Source organism: Nomascus leucogenys, chromosome 17 (genome assembly GCF_006542625.1).
Source record: "Nomascus leucogenys isolate Asia chromosome 17, Asia_NLE_v1, whole genome shotgun sequence".
Taxonomy (NCBI): domain Eukaryota; kingdom Metazoa; phylum Chordata; class Mammalia; order Primates; family Hylobatidae; genus Nomascus; species Nomascus leucogenys.
This window is the reverse complement of record NC_044397.1, coordinates 58,881,324-58,897,839: the sequence shown is the minus strand read 5'-3', so window position 1 is coordinate 58,897,839 and position 16,516 is coordinate 58,881,324. Positions and strand designations below refer to the sequence as shown.

At 36.3% G+C, this 16,516-nt stretch overlaps 1 long non-coding RNA gene across 1 annotated transcript; it reads right to left on the bottom strand.

Annotated features, from left to right (window-relative positions):
• Positions 1 to 221: 221 nt before the first annotated feature.
• On the bottom strand, positions 222 to 9,484 carry LOC100605447. The gene is made up of 3 exons (XR_179650.2): positions 9,367 to 9,484; positions 5,186 to 5,344; positions 222 to 1,908 (listed from the first exon to the last, which is right to left on the bottom strand). It is a non-coding gene; the product is annotated as an uncharacterized LOC100605447 (long non-coding RNA).
• Positions 9,485 to 16,516: the final 7,032 nt, after the last annotated feature.

Sequence of the window (16,516 nt, the reverse complement as noted above, 5' to 3'; positions counted from 1 at the left end):
ACACACATGTACACACACACAAACAATCATAAGGACATGGGGAACTTTTTGGAGATATTGGATAGGTTTATTTCCTTGATTTTGGTGATAGCTTCACAGGTCTATGCATATGTCCAAACTCATCAAATTGTATACATTAATTATGTACAGTTTTGTCCTATATCATCTGTATTAGTCTGTTTTCACGCTGCTATAAAGAACTATCTGATACTGGGTATTTATGAATAAAAAAAGTTTTAATTGATTCACGTTTCCACAGGTTTAACAGGAAGCATGGCTGGGAAGCCTCAGGAAACTTACAATCGTGGTGGAAGGCAATGGAGAAGCAAGCACATATTACCATGGTGGAGCAGAAGAGAGAGAACAATCAAGGGGGGAACTGCCACACACTTTTAAACCATCAGATCTCATGAGAACTCACTCACTATCATGAGAACAGCATGGGGGAAATCCTCTCCCATCATCTAATCTCCTCCCTTCAGGTCCCTTCCCTGACACGTGGGGAGTACAATTTGACATGAGATTTGGATGGGGACACAGACCCAAATCATATCATCCCACTCCTTGCCCTTCACAAATCTCATGCCCTTCTCACATTTCAAAACCGATCATGCCTTCTCAACAGTCCCCCAGAGTCTTAACTCATTCCAGCGTTAACTGAAAAGTCCAAGTCCAAAGTCTCATCTGAGACAAGGAAAGTCCTTTCCGCCTATGATTCTGTAAAATAAAAAACAAGTTAATTACTTCCAAGATACAATGGGGATATAGGCATTGGGTAAATGTTCCCATTCCAAATGTGAGAAATTGGCCAAAACAAAGGGGCTACAGGCTCCATGCAAGTCTGAAACCGGCAGGGCAGTCATTAAGTCTTAAAGCTCCAAAACAATCTCCTTTGACTCCATGTCTCATATCCAGGAATGCTGATGCAACAGTGGGGGGCTCCCAAGTTCTTGGGCAGCCACCAGAGTAGCTGGGACTACAGGTATGAGCCACCACACCGGGCCTTCCTAAAGATTAATAATCAATCTACGGCCTAAGCAATCCAAGCCATAAGCAGTGTCTGAAGATTAGGTAAAGATGCAATGTGCCTGCAGATGAACCCTAAGTCCATTTCTGCCACTTCAAAAGTTATTGCAGTGAGCTTCAGTTCTAGCCAGTGCTTTCCACACAAACCTGCAAATATGTCTTTTTTCAACTAGCTCTATGGAGAAAAGGTTGAAAGGCCCAAAATGACTGATGAACATGATATATAATGACAGCTGGCTCTTAAAGATTCTGTTAGCCCCTGGTATTAGGAAATCCAAGTGAAAGGCCATGATTATGCTAAGGGTTGCCAGGATGCCCAGTAATATTTGAATTTCAAATAAACAACAAATAAGTTTAACATAACTATGTCATAAACATTGCACGGAACACACTTTCACTAGAAAAATATATCTTTAACTGAAATTCAAATGTAACTGGGTATCTTGTATTTTTATTTGCTAATTCTGGTAACCAATATATCTTACACGAACTCTTGCAAAAGTATCCAAAATGCATTTCTGATCACATATTTCAAGGACTGCTTCTTGCTTAAGGAGAGACCTCTGGTTGTCCTGGAATTTGAAGTGCTTGAAGGTCTGCTGTCAGCTCAACTTTGCATCTTCTTTCTCCGGGATGCCCCTCCCATACCATTTTTAGTCATGCAAAATCTCTTGTACTTTTGAGCAGGTCATATGTTTCTATGTTTCCCCACCTTTTCAAAGACTGTCTTCATCACCTGCATGGCCATTGCTCACTTTTCTCCTTGTAGAAACAGTCTTCAAAATCTAGGTCAAATATCATACATCAATGATTCCTTGGCTGGCTCTCCAAAAGCTCAAATAGTAATTTTTAAAAAAATAATAATAACCTCTGTCTTCTTGTCTATGAACAGAAATGCATCATCAGTGCTGAGTCAGAAGGACTAAAAGATTAAGGTTTCAGAAACACTGGGAGATCTGGGAATGGGAAGTCCAGAAGAGTACCCGCCAAAAGTTAGGGTGGCTGACCTGAAAGGTGGCCTGACCTCAGGTGGCTGACCTGAGGGCCTCAGACTGAAAGCACCAAAGCAGTTGGTTCTCATGAGCCCTCTGGGGATGGGGACTGTGAGAATCCCCATAACCGGTGGGAGCTCCTACCAGCTTATTCAAGCTACAGCCTCAGGCACATGGCCCTCGGGGCCATGCTGGCCAGCCACACAGCCCTGCAGATTGTTCCTGAGAATAATGACTGCTCTTTTCACACCTGGGGGAGGTGCCTCTCATTGGTCCACTCAAAGGTGGAACTGCGGGTAGAAGGGATATTGGGCAATGCAGTTCCCAGCTTGTTTTTGGCATACAGAAAGGGTCGCGGCAGGGCCGGTCTATGGCATGGAATTTAGCACATCACCTTTGCTTCAAAGACATCATCTTGACTTTTTGTAATTTTATTAACTGGATTTGCAGACTTACCTTGGATGGGGATGGCATCTTACATATTCTTTGATTTGCAATTCCCAGCATGGTGCTTAGCAAATCTTCAGTAAATGAACAAATAAATCAAACTTAAAAGTATAACAGAAGGATTAGAGTCTATCCTCAGCTCCACATATTCTTATTATTTTGCCAAAATCGCTAATTACAAGCCTTCATGTTTGCATCATTAAAACTATATAAACATCTCCATCCCACACACACATACTTTTTTTAAAGTAACAGTTGTGAGTGATAGAGATAGCTCTGTAGGCTGAAACAGCTGTTTACAAAAATAAGATCTCGTTTAAAAAAGATGTTAATAATTTTAATTATACCACATTTAAGCAGCAGAAGGGGGATTTATTTTGCCCTCTGCATAATAGTTTCCTTTTGTACGATGCTACAGCCATTTCTTAGTAAATAAATGAATTAATTAAAAATTGTTGCTTTAAAATTATGATTTATTGCCGCCACAGATGATTATAAAAGCCATGTACCCATGCTTCAAAGAGTAAACACAAGAGGAGTTTTCTCCTACTGTGACAATATGCCACATTTGGAAAAATCAAGATGAACAACTTAATAAACCTTTAAAAACTGTTGCCATCACTTTTGGTCACTGTCACTGTACAGGATTATTTGCAGGGCTTCTGAGGTACGCTAATTATTTTCCTCTACTTTCATGCCACCAGTTACCTTGGCTTGCCTTAATTTACTGAGTAAGGTAAAGTGCTGTCATAAATGTTTATCATGATCTATGTTATATGCTACTGGTATAGTTGGCAGAGAACATTACCTCACAAGGGAGGTGGCCTGGGTATTAATATCAGTATTGGCTCAAAGAAGATGCTTTACCTTCCTTCCAGTTCTCAGCTGCTTTTTCGTCTTGAAAATAACCTCATTCAGATAATAAGGATTCTAATATTCTGTTCTGCTCAAAATTTTTATTAATGTATAAATTATAACTTTACATATTTTGTACCACTTGATAGAAAGATACAAAATGTGTTTTAATAGGGTCTGAAAAATCACAATTACTGTTATTTCATAATTTATATTAATTGCAAAATCAGATTTCCCAGCAATAAACTAGTACTTGAAAGTGAATGAGGAGGTAACTTCAAGGAAATGATGAAATAAGAAGCCCCATCAATTGATTTATCCATGGAAACAATCTTTAAACTGACAAGAAACTGACCAAATCAACTTTTTCAAAATTCTCAGATCCCATGGAAATCTCACAATACCAAGGAGTGTTTAGTGAAGAGGCTTCAAAGTCTCATTAAGATATAGTTATGTCCGTTTTGTTTACCTATCTAACTTTCCCTAATCCCTAGGCTCATGGCAGCGCCCCTCAGTCTGGAGTGGCTTTCCAGGAAGCATCTGATTAAAGAATTTAAGACATATAGTAGCTACTTGTAGAGCTCTGGAGCATGGGACCATAGATGAGGCAAGCAACAGAGATTACCACAAGCCTGGGAAGAAGGAGGCTGAGAAGGAAGCTTCTTTGGGGAAATAGATACTCTGAAGGGTTTCCAGATGTAACAGGAAATATGAAGTATACTATTTATGCTCAGGACTGGACATACATTCAGAAAAAATCTAAGAGTACTGTAGTATTGTAAGTCTAATATTGGGCTTCAGGTAAACAGAAAGTGAAGGCTAAGGCAGAGTCACACATGGCTCAACCTAAAGGACTACCTCAGCTCAGAGCCTGTCTTCAAAGATTGGGAGACTTTTTTTTTTTCTTTTAGACTCCAAGCATTTCATCAACTCTCTGTCAGGTAACTGGCCAACTGATGAGATAATAGAATAGAAACTGTGGTGGCAATATATGAGAAGAAATATATTCTTTGCAAAAATAGTTTGGAAAAGTCACTAAACAAATAGATGACTGCAAACCTCAACAATACACAATAGCAAATTCTGAAGTGGAGGAAAGACTAATTTCTAGTATTACTACATTCAAAGTGTCAAATTTCAACCAAAAATTATAAGACTTATAAAAAAATTGGAGGCTGGACATGATGGCTCATGCCTGTAATCCCAGCACTTTGGGAGGCTGAGGCAGGTAGATCACTTGAGGTCAGTAGTTCCAGATCAGCCTGGCCAAAATGGTGAAACCCCACCTTTACTAAAAATACAATAATTAGCCAGGTGTGGTGGCACACACCTGTAGTACCAGCTACTCAGGAGGCTGAGGCAGGAGAACCGCTTGAACCCAGGAGGCAGAGGTTGCAGTGAGTTAAGATTGTGCCACTGCACTCCAGCCCAGGCAACAGAGTGAGACTCCATCTCAAAAAAAAAATATATGTATATATATATATATATATATATATATATATATATATATATATAAAAATTATGGCTCATTCACAGGAAAAAAAAAGAAAATAAATTTACAGAAACTGTATCCAAGGAAACTCAGGCATTAAACTTACTAGACACTTTAAATCAACCATCTGAAATATGTGCAAACAGCAAGAAAAAACAATTAATAAAGAACTGAAGAAAACTAGGAGAATGATGTACAAACAAGTCAAGGATATCAATAAAGATATAGTATAAAAACAAACAAAATCGAAATTCAGATACTAAAAAGTATAATAACCAAAGTGAAAAATTCACCAGAAAGATTCAACAGCAGATTTGAGTAGACAGAAGAAATAATCAGTAAACTTAAAAATAGGACAATTGAGATAACTTACTGTGAAAAGAGGAAGCAAAGCAAGCAAGCCTCTGTAAGATAATTCATCGGTTCTTTTGGTCTCAGGCTGCCATTTTGTAACTTGCTCTTGTACACTGCCTTCATGACTTGAAAGAATTAGTGCATCTTCAAAATTCTGCTCTGTACCTAACAACAGAGCCTGAAAACATAAAAATTATAGTATGCTTTCTCTTTTTGTTTCTCTAAAGCCCTTCTATGAAGTAAATAGGTCAAATCTTTTTCATCAAAGTTGAAATGGCTTGCCATGGGTCTAGATAAGACTAGAAACTGGACTCTCTAAATTTCTATTATAAACTCAAAATCTAAGTATTGCTTTGGGCCTATCCACGGCAGCTTTGTGTTCAGAGGTAGAAACGACTTTGTCAAAGTGTTATAGCAAGTAAGATTGTGTTAAATAGAAAAGAATTTATTCTAATGCGTCATGATAAAGTGATTTAAAATTTACATTTTAGTATATTTCTGCTGAACTTGACTCTCTATGATTAAATTGTCTTTCTTATACAGCTTTGGGAATTTTACAAAATACAAGATTGTCAGTCCAGTTCTTTACAGTAAAAAACTTTGATGGGCAATTTCCATTCTCTTCTTTATTATCAGAAAGACATGATAATTATTATAATTGCTTCTTTTAACAATTTTAATAATAAGACAAATATTTTCAGTATTTAGTATGAGCTAGTTACTGTACCAATTCTAGGCAGGCATGGTTTTCTGCAATTCTAGTGGGAACATACGGAGGAAAGTTAATTGAATATATATATAAGGAAATTAAACTGAGTATCTTAAGAAATTTGCTCAAGTACATACAGTCAGAAGAATGACTGGTCTAAAAGGTGAAATTAGACCACCAAATCCCTGGGTCATGTTCTTTCTGTTAGGCTTAATAACCGCCAAAATGCAAGCCCTTAGTCTTTAATGCAGATTTTCTTCGCTGTATTAAACCTTATAGACATTACTGACATAGATGAAATTGTGTCTTCTCCCTGGGCAGAGAAACACTTTTAAGATGTTCCCTAAATAATAGATGAGCACAAGGCTAGATGCATAGCACTCAGACAGAAAGAGGAGACAAAGAACGTTGCGGGGCAACTCTGTAATTGCACTTAAGTCATCTCATCAACTCCTCACAGCACATGACATTACAGCCGAGGAGACTAGGCTAGAGTTCCTACAGAGCTTACCAAAACCCCCAAGTTCATGCCTGTGTGTCCTCTTGTATGTGTGTGGCTTGGGAACAAAGATGTCCAGGGCAGGTGGGACAAAGCAGGAGGAATCACATTTGATTCCAATCTTTTTCTACTATGCTTTTTAAATTTGTTACGATGAACAAATCAGAATTACTTTTAGAAAATCATGCGTTTTCTATTCTACCTCATTTCAAATTGATTAGTGAAGAGGAAGATCAGCGGTCATGTGATCTCTTTGAAGGGTCAAAATAACTGAATTGAACACAAATAAGCAGCAGTTATTTCAATAATTTCTCAAACACACTGGGCAAGATTTGGGGTCTTTCATTCCAGTGTTTATTAACTGGTCATTAAAACAACAGAAAATACAAATGAATTAAACGAAATATCTCAAGCAAGCTCATTGAGAAAAGTTCTGTGTCATTGTATTCAGACCTCACCTTTCAGCTATTTGATACAAGTTTTAAGAAGCAAGGAAATATTTAGAGAGAAATTTAAAATGTTTAACAACAATTTGTGGAAATGTAGCAATATCAAAAACTTAACTTAGCATTAGAAATTTATAATTATTTTCCTGACCATTAATTTTCACACTAACAACAGATCGTAAAAGACAGATCCTCACCAGCAAGCAGCTTAAGGTAGGATGGGAAGGGATGCACCAGAAATGGTGAATAATAATAGGAGAGAATTTTTAGATAAGTGAAGTAAACTGTGCCTCTTTCAACCTTCTCAAACTTTGTTGTGTTTTTAATGAAATTCCAAGAATCAACCCCTTCAATCATATTTCCATATAGTAATGTAACAAATGTTTTTAAAATTTACATAGCTTCTTCCCAAACTGCATTTCCAATTAGTAATTAAAATCAAACTATTTTATCTCTCCTAATACTTTATCTTCCACATGACTTTAAATATGAAAAATAAAAGCATAAAAATCTTATTTTTAAAAAGGAAAAATATTCTATAGATATTGAATATTTTCAATAGAAAAAGATCTTTACATTTAAAAAATAGAAGAAATCACAAAAGATAAGATAATAATTCTATACTTTAACACATAAAAGTTAAAAAGTAACATATAAACTTTCAGTTTCTAGTCTATTAAAATAGAAAGGAGCTTAGAAGCCACCACTCATACCCACACAACTAGAACAAAGCTGAACAAACTGAAAATCAATAATGTTTTTTAGATCCATCAGATAATAGAGGCCATAGGGCACTGCTGCCTGAAAAACTGGAGAGGCAGGTACCAAGAATCATAGCCTGCTGGGGCGGAGGCCCAGGAGCAGAGGCCCACAGCTGAGCTAATACTTGAACTGCAATTAGCAAATACTGGCGACCTAAAGTGGACTAGCTTGAGAGTTAAAAACACCAAGGGATCGAATATTAGAGGGATCCACACGCTTTCTTGCGTTTTACCTCCAGGAGCCCCACCAGATTCTCAGAATTATTAGAGAAAAATTCCCTCAAGCTTCCAGCAGAGGGGAGGAAAAGTAACCATTTTGAAATACGCTTAAAGAATTCTTTTTTCCTTAATAAAGTCCAGCCCACAGGCAAACTATTTCACTCAAGACCAGCTGACTTGGGTCTTATTGCCTTACCAATGTGGGGGAGTAAAAATATCCAACTCAACCCCTGCCAGCTTTTGACTTGAGAAAAGGAAAGGAAAATACTAAAATCCAGCCATTTCTAGGCTTCTTTTCCTACCTAAATGGAGGTGGGAGGGAGCTAGGAAGTAATTCTAAAGGTCACAGCCCAGAGGCACAGTCTCACTAAGAGACTAAGATTGAATGATGGTATTACAGGAGGCACTCCCTCGCCACCTCCACATCAGTTAGCCTTATGTATAATAACAGGGAATTACAGATAAAATGACCACAAGGTTCAAACCCTATATGAGGAGGATTCTCCAAGACAACGGAAGAGATAATCCAAAATACTAGAGAAAATGTTAGCTTCTGGCACCTAGAGCAAGAGAAAACAGTATACACACCTACAATTGAGCCAGATAAATGTAAACCTCACACTAAAGGCCTATTTATTTCAGTTCCTTTTACCTGATACATTAGGTCTGGCTCTCAAAAAAAAAGTTACAAGGCATGAAAAAGGCAAAAATAAATTAAAAAGCAAAACAAACTAAACGAAAATAAAACAAAACCATAAATAAAAGCAAAAAACCTTAAAGACATAAAATATCAGAATCAGACTCAGATACACCAGGGATTATAAAACTATCAGTCCAGGAATGTAAATTAACTATGATTAAAATATGCTAAGGATGCTATTGGAAAAGTAATCAGCAAGCAATAACAGATGGAAAAAGTAAGCAGAGAGATGGAAACTGTAAGAAAGAATAAAAAAGAAAGGCTAGAGGTTGAAAAAAGAAAAAAAAAGTTAACATAGACCTGAAGAAAGCCTTTGATGGGATCATCAGTAGACTGGACACAACTGGAGAAAAAAATAGTGAGCTTGAAACATGTCAACAGACACTTCTCAAACTTAATAAGCAAAAGAAAGAAAGACAAAAAGAAAGAAACAATAAGAAAACAGAGAACAGACTATCCCATAACCATTGGAAAATAACAGAAGGTATAATAGATCCAGAATGGGAATAGCAAAAGAAGAAAGAGAAAAAGAAACAGAAAAAATTAGTAGAATTAATAATGGCTTAAGTAATGGAGAATTTTCCAAAATTAATGACAGATACCAAATTATACATCTAGGAAGCTCAAGGAAAACCAAGCAGGATAAAGCCTTTTTTTTTTTTTTAAAAAAAAAAGCATCTAAGCATATCATATTCGAACTGCAGAAAAAGAGAAAGAGAAAATTTTGAAAGAAGCCACAGATGGGGAAATGCCTTACCCAGAGAGGAACAAGGAAATGTATTATGTTAGAATTCTTCTTGGAAATCATGTGAGCAGAAAGAGGCGTGGAGTAAAATATTTACACTATTGAAAGAAAAGACACCCACTTGAAATTCCATATCCAGTAAAATTATCCTTCAGAAATGAAGAAATAAAGATGTTTTCAGATAAAAATTGAGAGAATTTGTCACCAGGAGGCCTCCCTTTCATGATATGTTAAAATACGTTCTTCAGAGGAGGAAAATGATACAGGTTAGAAACTTGTATCTACATTAATAAAGAAAGAGCATTTTTTTTAAAAATCAAGAAAGGGCCCGGTGTGGTGATTCATGCCTATAATCTCAGCACTTTGGGAGGCCAAGGCAGGCAGACTGGTTTGAGCTCAGGAGTTCAAGACCAGCCTGGGCAACATGGCAAAACCCTGTCTTTACAAAAATATAAAAATTGCCCCAGCATTGGTGGCTCATGCCTATAGTCCCAGCTACTCAGGAGGCTGAGGCTGGAGAATCACTTGAGCCTGGGAAAGCAGAGGTTACAGTGAGCTGAGATTGTGAGATTGTGCCACTGCACTCCAGCCTGGGAAACAGACTAAGACCCTCTCTCAAAAAAAAAAAAAAAAAATCATGACAAACTAAAATCTTTTATCTTTCTTATTCTTAATTAGTGTAAGAGAAAATAGTTTTTTTAAAATAATATTAGCAACAATGTACTAGCTAATTATAGCATAGATAAGTAAAATGAGTGATAGAAATACTATAAGGAACAGGAGAAAAAATTAGGAATATGCAGTTACAGGGTATCTGCATTATCTAAACATCAGTAAATAATGGAGCATTAATTATCAGTAGATAATGCATGCTTTCAAATTATAGCATTATTTGAGAGTGGAGTTAGATTAATTATAAATGTATATTGCAAATGCTAGGGCAACAAGTAAAATGAAATATAAAATAAACAAAATAAAAAAATATATTAAATTATAATTGGTAGGGTAAAAGAGAATCGATAATGGAATCATATGAAACACTCAAGTAAAACCAAAGAAGGCAGAAAAGAAGAATAGAAGACCAAAAAATAAGATACAAACAAAGAACAAGGGCAACAAATAGAAAACAGTTACAGGTAATGTAGATATTAATCCAACTATATCATTAATCACAGGAAATGTGAGTGGTCTAATATATCAAATATGCCAACTAAAAGGTAGAAACTTTAAAAGTGAACAGAAAAACAAAAGCCAACTATATGTTGTCCATAAGAATATAAAGACACAAAAGGGTTAAAAGTAAAGGCATAAGGAAAGACATACTATGATTACAATAATCAAAAGAAATCATGAGTAGCTATATAAGTTTCAAACACAGCAGACTTCAGAGTAATGAAAAATATCAGAAATGAAGAGGGACATTACATAATGATAAAGTAGTTGATATGGTTTGGCTCTGTGTCCCCACAAAAATCTCATCTTGAACTGTAATCCCCACTTGTTGGGGGTTGAGGGGACCTGGTGGGAGGTGATCGGATCATGGGGGCAGTTTACCCCAAGCTGTTCTCATGATAGTGAGTTATTATGAGATCTGATGGTTTAAAAGTGTGTGGCAGTTCCCCTCTCACTCTCTCTCTCTCCTGCTCCACCATGGTAAGATGTGCTTGTTTCCTCTTCACCTTCCACCACGATTGTAAGTTTCCTTTGGCCTCCCAGTCATGCTTCCCGTTAAGCCTGTGGAATTGATGAGTCAATTAAATCTCTTTTCTTAGTAAATTACCCAGTCCCAGGTAGTTTTTTTATAGCAGTGTGAAAACAAACTAATATAGTGGCCAATAAGTCATAACAATCCTCAACGTGTGTGCACCTAACAACATAGCCTCAAAATATTTTAAGTGTAAACAGAACTGCAAGGAGAAATAGACAACTCTACTGTTTTAGTTAAATCTTCGATGACTCTCTGTTTATAATTAACAGACCCAGCAAGCCGAAAGTATGTAAGGACAGAGTTGAAATGAACACCACCACCAATCAATTGAACCTAATTGATATCTGTAGAACACTTCATTCAACAACAGCATAGTACAGACTCTTCTCAATCTCACGTGAAATACTCACCAATAAATTATACAAATGTTATTCAATCTCTTTTAAAAAATACAAGAGAGTAATTCGCTTAGTTAATTATATGGACTGCATTAGTCTGAAAACAAAATCAAGCAGAGACATTACAGAAAAGGAAAGCTATAGGCCAATATTTCTCATGAACATAAATATAAAAACCTGTAAATAGAACATAGACAACAAAATATTAGCAAATTGAATGCAACAGTTCATATACCATAACCAAGTGGAATTTATCCCAGGTATGAAAAGCCCTTTGAACATTAGGTAATCAATCAACTTAATCAATAAATCAACATACTAAATAATAAAAATTATATTCATTATAAAAATGATGCAAAAAAAGCATTTGACAAAATCCAATATTAATTCATGATAAAAACTCAGTAATGTAGAAATAGAGGTAAATTGCCTCAACTTCATAAATAACATTCATAAAACTTACAACTAACATCATACTTAATGGTGAGACACCAGATGCCTTCCTCATAAGATCAGGTTAAAAGCAAAGATGTATCCTTTCATTGGTCTTAGTCAACATGATACTGGAAATCCTACTTAGTGAAACAAAAAAATAAAAATAAATCAAAGGTATATAGAACAGGAAAGAAAAAAATAATACCATCTTTGTTTGCAGATGACATAATTGTTTATGTACAAATCTCAAAAAAATCAAAAACCAACCTAGAACTAATAAGTAATTATAGTAAGTTTGCAGGTACTATATTAATATACAAAAGTCAATTCATTTCGAAGATAGTTAATATTTAGAACTTTAAAATACAACAGAATTTACACTAGCACAAATAAATGAAATCCCTGAGTATTAATCTAAAGAACTATCTATAATATCTATACGAGGATACTACAAAACTCCGATGAAAGAAATCAAAGCTCTAAATAAATGGAGAGATATTCTATTTCAAGAGATAGAAAAACTTAATATTGTCAAGATATAAGTTCTTGTCAACTTGATCTATAGATTCATTGTAATTTCAACCAAAATTAAAAGGTGGTTTTGTGTCTATTAACAAAGTGATTCTAAAGCTTACATGAAAAGGCAAAAGACCCAGAATTGCCAATAAAATGCTGAAGAAGTACAAAATTGGAAGCCTGACTCAACTCCCCAACTTTAAGACTAACTATAAACAACGATAATCAAGGCAGTGTGATATTGGTGAAATAGTAAACAAATAGATCAATGGAACAGAATACAGTGCTCGGCAATAGACTTATACAAATACATTCGACTAATCTTTTACAAAAGGGTAAAGGTAATTCAGTGCAGAGAGGATTCAGTAAATTGAACAAATGGTGCTGGAAAAACTAGATACCTATATGCAAAAAAAGTAAATTTATATGCAGACTGCACCTTTTTCAAAATTAACTCAAAATATATCATAAATCTGAATGTAAAATGCAAAATTATAGAACTTCTAGAACATAATGTAGGAAAAATCCAGGTGCCCTTGGATTTGGTGACAATTTTTTAGGTACAACACTACAATCCATGAAGGAAAAAAAATGGCAAGATGGACTTCATTAGAGTTAAAAATCTCTACTCCGTGAAAGATAATGCCAATAGAATGAGAAGACAAGCCACAGACTGAGAGAAAATATTTGTAAAACACTTATTAATAAATAATTTGCTTCCAAAATATATAAAAAGTTCTTAAAACTCAATAGTAAGGAAGCAAACAACTCCATAAAAAATGAAAAAAAAATGAACAGAAACCAAATAGGATATGCTGATGGCAATTAAACATATGAAAAGATGTCAAACATCATGTATCGTTGTAGAATTGCAAACCAAAACTACAATGAGAAACCATGACACACCTATGAGAATGGCAAAAACCCAAATAACAGCAAACACCAAATACTGGCAAGGTTGCAAAGCAACAGGAACTCATTCATTGCTGGTGGAAACGAAGGATGGTCCAGCCACTTTGGAAAACAGTTGGACCATTTCCTAAAAATCAAACATATTCTTATCAAGCAATGCAGCAATTACACTCCTTGGTATTTAACCAAATGAGGTGAAGAACCTGCGTCCACAGAGAAACCTTACATGGATATTCATAATTGCCAAAACATGAAAGCAACCAAGATGTTCTTCAGTAGGTGAATGAATAATCTGTGTTACATCCATACAATTGAATATTATTCAGTGATGAGAATAAATAAGCTATCAAGTCATGAAAAAATAAGAAGTAATTTAAATGGCTATTACTAGGTGAAATAAGTCAGTCTGGAAAGTCTACATACTATACAATTCCAACTATAACCCACTTTGAAAAAGTGGGAATTTTAGGGCAGTAAAATTATCATGTATGATACTACAATGGTAAGTACATGTCATTATACTTTTGCCAAAACTTCTAGGACTGCACAATAGGAAGACTAAACCCTAATATAAATTATAAACCTAAGTTAATAACAAACTTAAGTTAATAACAATGTATTCATATTGATTCATTAATGTTAACAAATGTACTATAGTAGTTGTGGTGGTCAATTTTGTGTCAACTGACTGAGACACTGGGTGTCCAGTTATTTGGTCAAACATTGTTCTGGATGTATCTCTGAAGGTGCTCTAGATGAGAACATATGCATTGGTAGACTGAATAAAGCACATTGCCCTCCCTTCTGTGGGTGACCTTCATCCAATCAACTGAAGATCTGAATAGAACAAAAAGACTGAGCAAGAGGAGATGCCTCCTGCCTGGCTGCCTTAGCAAGGACAGTGGTCTTTTCCTGACTTAAACTGAAACATGGGTTCCTTTTAGGTTTGAGTCATAGGCTTTCGGACTACAACTTACACCCTCACCTCCTCTGGTTCTCGGGCCTTTGGACTTGGACTAGAACCACGTTGGCTTTCCTGGTTCAGGCTGCCAAATTCAGACTAGAATTACACCATCACTTTTCTTTGTCTCCAACTTGTCAGGTGTATATCTTGAGACTTCTTTACATCCGTAATCTTTTTTTTTTTCTTTTTTTTGAGACAGAGCCTTGCTCTGTCACTCAGGCTAGAGTGCAGTGGCATGGTATCAGCTCACTGTAAACTCTGCCTCCCAGGTTCAAGTGATTCCCTGTCTCAGCCTCCCGAGTAGCTGGGATTACAGGCACATGCCACCATGCCTGGCTAATGTCTGTTTTTTTTGTTTGTTTTGTTTTGTTTTTAGTAGAGATGCGGTTTCCCCTTGTTGGCCACGCTGGTCTCAAACTCCTGATCTTAGGTGATCCACCCACCTTGGCCTCCCAAAGTGCTGGGATTACAGGCATACGGCACCGTACACGGCTGCCAATTTCTTATCATAAATATCTGTCTGTATTTATATACATCTTATAGGTGCTATTTCTCTGCAGAACCCTAATACACCAATGCAAAATGTTATTAATAGAGAAATTTTGTGTGCAGGAAGGAAAGCTATGGCAACTCTATAAGCTTTCTGCTCATTTTTTTTGTAAACCTAAAACTCTTCTATGAATAATATGATTAATATTTTTTAAATGTAACATACTTTTTTAAATAAAGGAGAAACAACAAACAGAAAAATATGTTAATATCTACTATTTATAAAGATTTTTATTTTTTAATAATTTTTTTTTTTTAGACAATGTCTTGCTCTGTTGCTCAGGCTGGAGTGCAATGGCACAATCTTGGCTCATTGCAACCTCCGCCTCCTGGATTCAAGCAATTCTCCTGCCTCAGCCTCCTGAGTAGCTGGGATTACAGGCATGGCCACCATGCCCTGCTAATTTTTGTATTTTTAATATAGACAGAGTTTTGCTATATTGGCCAGGCCAGTCTCAAACTGCTGACGTCAAGTGATCTGCCCACTTTGGCTTCCCAAAGTGCTGTGATTACACTGTGAGCCACTACACCCGCCCAAGTGTCTTTAATATAGAAAAAAAAATCACAACATTTGAAAATAATAAATGAGCAAAGTATACATATTTGAGAACTTGGAGCAATAGAGTGAGATAAGCTAATGGGGAATGGCTTCTTTCAGTAGGGCACACAGAAATGCTTCCCAAATTAGAGCCAGACATCAATTTATAACTGAGCCTAAAATAAGTCAAAATAAAATCTCAGGTATAAGAGACAGAAAGAAAGAGGGATGAGAATCAGGAGGTGAGCACACATTCATCATTCATGCAGGAGTTCACAGAGAGGGCCTTCCCTGAGACAGGCCTGCATGGGGCCTACTCCTTTCAGAGAAGAGAACATTGCCAAGAGCTACAGATGTGCGAAAAACATACCTGAGGCAGGCTTAACCTGCTTTCCCTCAGTGAAAGGTGGAAAAGACTTACTCTCACAGAACAAAGAAAGTACAAGAAGTCTGAACTTCTTTACAGTCTTGGGAGGTAAAAAAATAAAGAAAATTAGAAGCAGAAATTCGAGGCCTATGCCACCACCTGGACAGGAATTCAAATTTACACAAACTCCCCTGGAAAATAACCATTAAGCCAAAGAATTAACAAATAATCTCACCCAAGGATATGAAAACTGCTCGGCGGCATGAAGCAGCAAAGGCAGATTTGCTCCACAGAACATTTTAAACAGCCCAGGGCACAAATACTTCTTGCAAACAAACTGCACCTCTAACCATGCATTCATAATCCAAAATGATAAAAACACATGAAGAAACAGAACATTGCAAAGAAGACTTGGGGGCTGCAACAAACGTGGGCCATAACTCCAAGAATAGAACATTCAAGAGTAATCAGATGAAAAACTGTGTGTGTGAGATCAAAATAAATATAATCCAAATTAAAGAAAAAGATTTTTTAAAATCAATGCTATATATAAAAGGCTGTAATGTTGAGAATGTGGACGTTCTTCAAATATTACTTAGGTCAAATCCTGTAATGACTGCTTACTGGCTGTGTGAACTTGAGTATTATGTGACTCAGCTTCTCTATGCTTCAGGTTCCTCAACTGTAAACAGAGATGATAGAAACTACTTCACAGGGTTGATGAGATTGCTAAAGCTGTTAAAAACACGATAATGAGGCAGGGCGCAATGGCTCATGCCTGTAATCCCAGCACTTTGGGAGGCCGAGGCAGGTGGATCACCTGAGGTCAGGAATTCAAGACCAGCCTAGCCAACATGAAAAAACTCCATCTTTACTAAAAATAC